Consider the following 7794-nt stretch of genomic DNA (forward strand, 5'->3'; position numbering starts at 1 on the left):
TTTGGCACCATGTTCTGATACCCATAGCAACCTTCAGAGAAAATTGAGCTGGACATTGCAATGGAAACATAACAATGTCCACAACTTAATTCACAACCCGAATTTCCCAGAAGAAGCCACAGCTACAGAACCCCTCCTGAAAGAGAGCACAGATCTGACTCCTGTTCTTCCTCCTCCTCTCTCACTGACAGCCAGACATGGTGCTCAACAAAAGGATGCTGCTGTGAGAAAACAGCTAAGGAAAAAAAAGGTGTTAAAGTTCTTTTCAGAAATGACTTGAAGCAGTAAATGTATTGAGTAATGAACAAGTTTGGATAAAATGAAGAAATATCACTGCAAACAAGATTTTTCCTTACCCACCAGGTTAATGATCTCTATGTCACTTAAGGCTTATCAAATCAATCTCATTTAATAAATGAATATTTACCTTGTTTTATCAATAACTGTCTTTTTATCCTAATGTTCTATCCTAGTATCAAAACAAGATGGAGATACTTAATGTGATTTATTTTACCAAAACCACTTGGTCCTAACTATAATAATTTTGTGTGGTTACCTTCAAGATTAATTTTTGGTACAATTTGGTCAAGATTTTAACACTAATCCAAAGTATTTTAGAGTCCAACACACTGGCTTGTAGCACTTGAGTTTTCCACTAGAGTAAACGAGGCCATTATTCACATGCTTAAAATTGGGCATATGCTCAAGTGCTTTGCCTTTGGGATAAAGAGCCCATTTGGGACTCTTCAGCACTTAGCTCTGATAAAATCCATCAGTCTTGCTTAGATGATTAAAACAAAAGCATCTTTCTCAGAACTTCCAACAGATGTTTTCATAAATTTTAACATACTTCTTTTCCCTGTCTCATTCATTTCCAGTACAAGTATTCCCTTAAAAGCTGCATGAGGAAATCTGTAAACTTAATGGAGGAAATTTATTTGGATAGAAAGACATCTAAGGAAGCAGAACAGCACTTGCAATGATCTCTGGCCAAACTCTGCACCCGTTAACTTTCTTTATGCCTTTCCCCTCTGCCAGATGTATCTGTGCAAATGAGATTTTCCAAAAGTAACTATTGTCTTATCTGAATCCCACAAAATTCTTTCTGTTAGACTCTGAGCAGGGTTTTTTAACAAACCAAGTGAGTGTGTAACTGCTTGCTCCATATGTCTGGGGTATATTCTTTCCTCTGCCCACCCCATTTTATTCTGTCGACAACATGCATTTTGTCAAACCTCTTAATGCAAATCATTCAGTCAATGAAACCAAAAGACATTTCAGCACATTTTTATCAACAGAATGTAATTTCGTGCAAATCATGCTGTCAACAGGAAGGAATGCCAAAAGAAAAAGTGAAAGAACCCAAACTCATTTTGTCCACAAAAAAAAAATAAATTACAGTTTGCTTTTTATTTTGTCGACAGAATGGAAATAGCAAAATTTCCCCATCTGGGGAAAAAGTTGAGATTGATCTCTTAATTTAGGAGACCAAATGGTAATTGATAGAAAAACACCAACACTATGAAGAACAGCTGAGGTGCTAAGTCAGAAGAATTTTTCCAGCACTGGACACCTCTCACTCTTTTTTGTTGCATCAGTGAAGCGCCACCTGAGATATTCAATCCATTGCAGCAAAATGCTCAGTGCTGGGCTGGAATACAAGGAGGCAGCCTGAGCTGAAGGAAACCACGGGTGCTGTTTTATTTTGCAGCTGATGAATGGCTGGGGTTGCTCTGCAGGTGCGTGTCCAAGGCTGTGTGGTCACCAAGGCTCCTCACAGCTCTGTGGCAGCCGCCTTCCATTTTTCACCCTCGTGACGCTTCCCTCCCCGCTGCTGCTTTGAGTTTTGCTGCTGTTGTTGCAAAACTTGCTCTTTGAGCTGTTGTCTCTGCCCCTCAGGTCCCAGACTGCCTGGCAGGCCATGGCACAGCCTGGTGGGCACTAAAGCCCTGCAGGACAAAGCAGAGTCTGGTTTCACTGCCTTGCAATCGCTCTCCATCACAGCACTGGAACCAGTTTCTACCTCCCAACAACTAAAGGGCCTTTTTTGCTGGTCCACACTGGATCCCTGCCTGGACCTCTGTTACTGCCCAGTAAAACCCAACTAGGCAAAACGCCTGGCTTCTCTAAAGATGGAGTGAAAATTGGCACCTGGGAGAAGGAGGTTACAGGAGGACATAAAAACATTTGTTTTCCTACACCTACTCAGGTTTAACTCAAGGTGTGCCCAGCTGATTATGATTATAAGCTTATTTTTTATACTGATGGCAGTTCAATTCTCTGCAATGCTTTGATAATATTTTTCTATGGACTGGAGTTATTGCTTAATATGGTAAAAAACCATAATAACCTTCCTGGGGTTTTTGGAGAATTTCACTGTGTTTTCAGATCACCTTATCCCTTCCAGTTCTTCACTGAATTGCTCAAATAAGGCCTTGGAGAACTGACAGTCCCAAAGAGTTTGTATGGGGCTGGAGGAGCAGAGACGCTGGCTGCTCTCCAGCATTTTAGAAATCAGAATGAGGCTTACCACATGCCATTTTGGTACACACTGTGGGGGACCACAGATCATCTTCTCCATCAGTCCCCAGTCTTTACTGGGGAAAACGATGCTCCAGCCAAATTCCCCAAGTCCTGCTCACCCACCAGAGAGGGATGCAGGGAGAGAAGGTACACATGGTGCAGCATTAAAAATGTAACAGCCTCGAGCCGCGGGCCAACGCACTGACACCAAGAGCTGGCAGCAAACATGTCAGAGGGATCACGAAGTTGGCATGAGAGCCTTTCAGCTAATACAAGAGATTATTTTCAGGGCCTCTCTGCGTGCCAAGCACAACACAAAGCTGGCCTCAGACAGAGAGCACTTCTGCTGGGGCCGTGGGGGGCGGCAGCGGAGCGGAGCAGGCGCTCGCGGGGAAACCTGGCCCAGGTTTTTATCTGGGACAGCACCGGGGCTCAGCAGGAAACAGCTACTCCTTGGCTGTGTGTCACTGCTGTGTGCCCAAGGCAGTGTCTGGCTGCAGTGGCCTGCCTGAAGTGCCTCTGGGATGGGCACTTTCCTGAGCTTTCTTGTTGCCTTCACTCGGCTCTAGCAGAGGGACCCGGTGCATCCCTTTGGCTGCACCAGGCTGCTCAAGTGGGTCTCAGATTTGAAAGCCATCATTTTTATCAACATCAAGGACCTCCTCCTGTTTAATGCTTACCTGCTTTTCTACCCAGAGTAGCCCCAAAGGCAAGAAACCATTCATTAAAGTCATAGTGTCACTTTAAAGGTGATAGATAGCTTCAGTGGGAAGAAGTATCCTGAGGAATGAAAATTTAATTTCATGCCATTCTTCTGTGCACTTCTCACGATATCTTCTTGACATTTTTGGTTGTGCTGACAGTGCTGCATACTGAAGGTAGGGTTCTTATCTGTGAGGAAGAGAGAGCAAGCACTGCAAAATATTTATTTGGTGTGGATGGACAGAAATTTTCCTTCTTTTAACAGCTGTTATGTCGAACCTTTCTGGCATGAAATGGCTTCGCCCTGATCAGTTCTGCTGATGGCAGAACAGATGTGGCACAGGGTTTTTGCATAAGCATGGAGAACAGAGAGAGACTGAAAATTGTGCATCCTCCTTCCTCCAAGACTTTGTTCTGTGGCATTAAGAATCAAGGTCTTGCAATTAACCTGTTTTTTTCTTTGTATGTTGGCTTCAGCTTGCACAAATCCACATTGGACACATTGTCCCTGCTGTGTCCAACCAACCCCACCTTTCCAATAGAACTCTGAACAAAAGAGAGGAAATGAAGACCTGGGAATTTCCATTTTTTCATGGCTGATTTCTTGTTTGCATGTTACACAATTAACTCCCAAGGAAAGATGGAAATCTTACATCAATGTGAAATGAGAGTACTCAGCTGCAGGACACCTGGAAATCAAATCAGTAATTACTAACACAGGGGTAGATTGTAAATTCCCTGCTGGAATTCACCCACATCTTCATTCAACAGCAACAATAAAGTGGTGGCAGTGGTGATCAGAATCAAATATTTAGATCGCAACCTGTTGCTTGCCTATTACTCTGCCAAATGCATCCCATCAGCATGTTTAATTCAGAGTGAAACATCGAGCAGAGAACAGGAAAGAATAGGGAGAGGATTTCAGTGGTTGCTCCGTGGCTCAGCAGCAGCTGCAGCAGAAGCCTTGTGCACACTGGAGAGTCAGAGCAGCACTGCACTGGCTCTCCCTTCATCTCAGGGAAGGGGAGGCTGCAGATTGGAGAACAAGCTGCCTGTGCAATCCATCTCCTGACCTCTTCCCCCAAGCAGCTTCCTGAGGCTCACCCTGGTCCACCATGGAGTCCAGGAGATGGTTGCAAGGCTGCTGGATAAACCTGGGCATGGGATAAACATGCACAGCTGAGCTGCTCCAGGTTAACCTACCACATGCACCAAGAAATTCTGAGCTCAAAAGGGGTGACAGAGCTGTGGAGAGGTGTGTAGGAGTACCCTGAGGGTCACCTGGTGAAGGCTGGCTCCCACCCCTTCTGCCAAAAAAGGTGATTTGTTTTGAAATGCTGAGCTCCTGCTAACAGAAACCTGAAAGCCTGCTCATTTGTTTTAGAACAGCAAAAGCCAGCTCATGACAATTTCTCACAGAACAACAGAGCAGCTCAGACTGAAGGGACATCAGGAGATTTCTGGTCCAGCCTCCTGCTCAGAGCAGGAAAAACACTGAATTCAGCTTAGGCTGCCCAAGGCTTTGTCCAGCCCAACACTCCAAATGCAGCCTCTCTGTGAAACTGCTGATATGGACAGGTCTTATCATTAAATCATTATCTTTTTTTTAACTCTTTTGTTAGTTGGAACCTTCTTTCTCTCAATTTATCACCGTTATCTCTCCTGCTCCCCCATTAACCTCTCTCTCACTTAGGGCTGATTTTCTTGCATATATGTTATGTGATAGAAGCTTTCAGTAAAGGGAGTCTCTCAACATGCCTCAGTAATTCTAAGTGCATTTCGGGGAAGCAAAAATACAACTTTCAGGCAGAGGTATTGGTTATGTAGCCAATTAATTTATAGTGCCATTATGGGGGAGTATGGTCCCATGAATCCAAAGCAATTCTCTGTGTTCTGCTCTATATCAAGAATCTACAAACCCTTTAAATGTCTAACATTTAAAAATATATATAACTTCCAACATGCAGAAGTAGAAAATGTTCACAGGCTTCAATGTTGGCACTTTGCATTGCTGTATTTTGGGGGATTTCTTGCCATAATAAAATCAGTCCTGTTAATCACTGTTCTCGATAAAGAACTTTCTTCATTTGAGTTGCAGTTCAGAGGCAAACAGTCCTTGGTTTAATTCCTGTCCCAAAATTCCTGACACTGAGTTCAGAGATGAACTTCATACCTTTTTGCTAAAAGAGGAGTTCATTCCCTGGTGCTCACTGGATCTGGACCTGACATCTCATCAGTCTTGGCAATCTTAAAAAAAAAAACCAAAACAAACCAATCACTTCCAACCCAAAAAAACACCTGTATGTTAAATTATTTCTTCAAAAAACAAATCTGGAGCAGGTATCTGCAAGGCTAGGGAAATCAGCAGAGTCTGGCCTCTCTGCTTCTCTGGAACAGCTGGCATTCCAGGAAAGATGCCAACAAAGGACTCTGGGGTGATTTCTGCCAAGCTGAGTTTTTAATTTGTGTAGTTACACGACTGAATGCAATGTAAATCTTTATGGTTCAAAAAATGAGTAAAGAAAACTAAATTTTACCAAAATCCACAAGATTTAGACAGGGTGCTTTAGCTCCTACTTCCCCTTGCTCAAACACCTGTAAGCCAAGCTGAAGGGCAGTAGAAACAAACTGGAAACCGAGGTATTTTACCCTAAAGAGTATTAGCAGGGACTGATAATGTTCCCACATCATCTGTAGCCAGGATAAAATCCTGGAACTCTGCTTTCCCAGGTGGGAAATCCTGAGAAACTGGCATGAAGGCTGTGGAAAGGGATGGAGCTTTCCAGCTCAGCAGCCACAATGGGCTACTCCTTAGAACAGAGACAGTGGAAGATATTTTGACAACAGTGAGCTGCCCAAATGCACTTAGAATTTCTCATCACCTCCATTTCATGCTTTCCTCATAGCTCTTTTACTCCACGATGCTGATCACTGCCAGTGCCCAGGATGTCTTGTGCGTGTTTGGGGTGTGCTCTGAGCTTTACACCTGCTTGCAGAGGATGGAGCCCACCTTTCCCTGCAGGGAGCACTGCCAGTTCTCCTGCAGAGGCAACGAGCTCCCAGGCACAGCTATTTTAATGAGCAGGAGTCAGGCTCCCCTCCAGTGCAGGCTGTCTCCTCCAGGACTCCTCAAAGGCTCTCACTTTGCATCTGAATGGCAATGGCTTTGAATGCATCCAGCAGATTTACACCTGCTGGTGAAGCCAGCCAAGAACATTTTGAAAGTACCTGGCCTATAATTTTGGCCACTCTTTGCCCGCTGTGCATTTCCCTGGTACATAGAATGAACTCATTCACTTCAGCTATTTGGATACACACCTCTCTTTTCCAAAACTGCCTGGTCTATTTTAGCACGACTTTCAAGAAGATCCCTTAGCACAGAGAGCCATTGAGAGCACAGCACCAGCAAAGCACCTGACAAACAGCTGCATTGCTCCAAAACTGATTTACTACAAGGGGGTTTGTGGGAAAAGGGATTTAACCTGCCTACTCTTCCAGTATAAATGACAGTGCAAAGCTGATCTGCTTTCTGGTTTGTTTGATTTACACATTTTATATGGCACTTGTCCCTGCAGGGATTTATTAGAACACACCAACAATTACAGTATGGACAGAGATGTCGTGGCCTGTTGCCTTCGGGCAGGCTTTGGTTGAATTCCAGGGGTGGCAGTGCCACACACCTGATGTGTGGCCTCTGGAAGTGGTTTTGCTTCCAGGAATGGAGCTGCCCAGGTGAAAGGTGGCCTCAGCCCCCTCTCCTCTCCCCAGCAGCCCAGGACTGCCATCACACTCAGCTAGGTCAGGAACAGCCCCTGTCCCAGGGGCACAGAATTAATTAATTTGCCTGGACAATGGCATTTTGGAGATGCTGCACTCTGTCTAATTGCCAGGGGCTGTAATAGGTCCCGAGTGCATCTTATCCACTCCAAGAGTGATGCTGCACAGGCAAAACCATCTCTGGCTCTCAGACTGCTGCATTATTACCATGGCAGAAGCTTTTGTGATGGCAAGAGCCCTTTGAGGGCAGCAGCTCAGCTCTGGATCAGCCCTCAGATATCAAAGGTTTGTTCTGGTTGCTGCAACATGCAAATCTTTCTGCTGCAGCATCTCTGGGTTAACCTCTGCCTTTCATTAAAAGTGGCAGCAGAAATGTCAAGGCTCTAATGGTGAAAGGGAATTTTGGAGAAACTCTTCACCGTGTGTCCAGAAATACTGCAGGCAGGATCCTGATCCTCAGGAAAATCTGAGGATGGAGATGTGAGACTGATTATTCCTGGGGCTGTTCCTCCAGCTCAGCCTGCATTATCATTTTAGAAACCTTATGAAGGAGACTGGAGAGCACACACCCAGGGCAAAACTGAAATTCAGAAGTGGGGTAAGGAAGAGGGGGGATGCAGGTCAGTGTTTCTTTGAGAAACAGGCAGAAAGGAACAGGCACTGCCTGCTGCACTGTTTTGAGACAAGGGCTGGTCTATTACACACTGGGTGCCAGTGAGTCTCAAATGGAGGCAAAAAAATCCACCTGTCAAATCTCTTGGAGCACCAATCTCACCTTTTCAGGCCTCACAT

Source organism: Prinia subflava, chromosome 17 (assembly GCF_021018805.1).
Source record: "Prinia subflava isolate CZ2003 ecotype Zambia chromosome 17, Cam_Psub_1.2, whole genome shotgun sequence".
NCBI classification, from domain to species: Eukaryota; Metazoa; Chordata; class Aves; order Passeriformes; family Cisticolidae; genus Prinia; species Prinia subflava.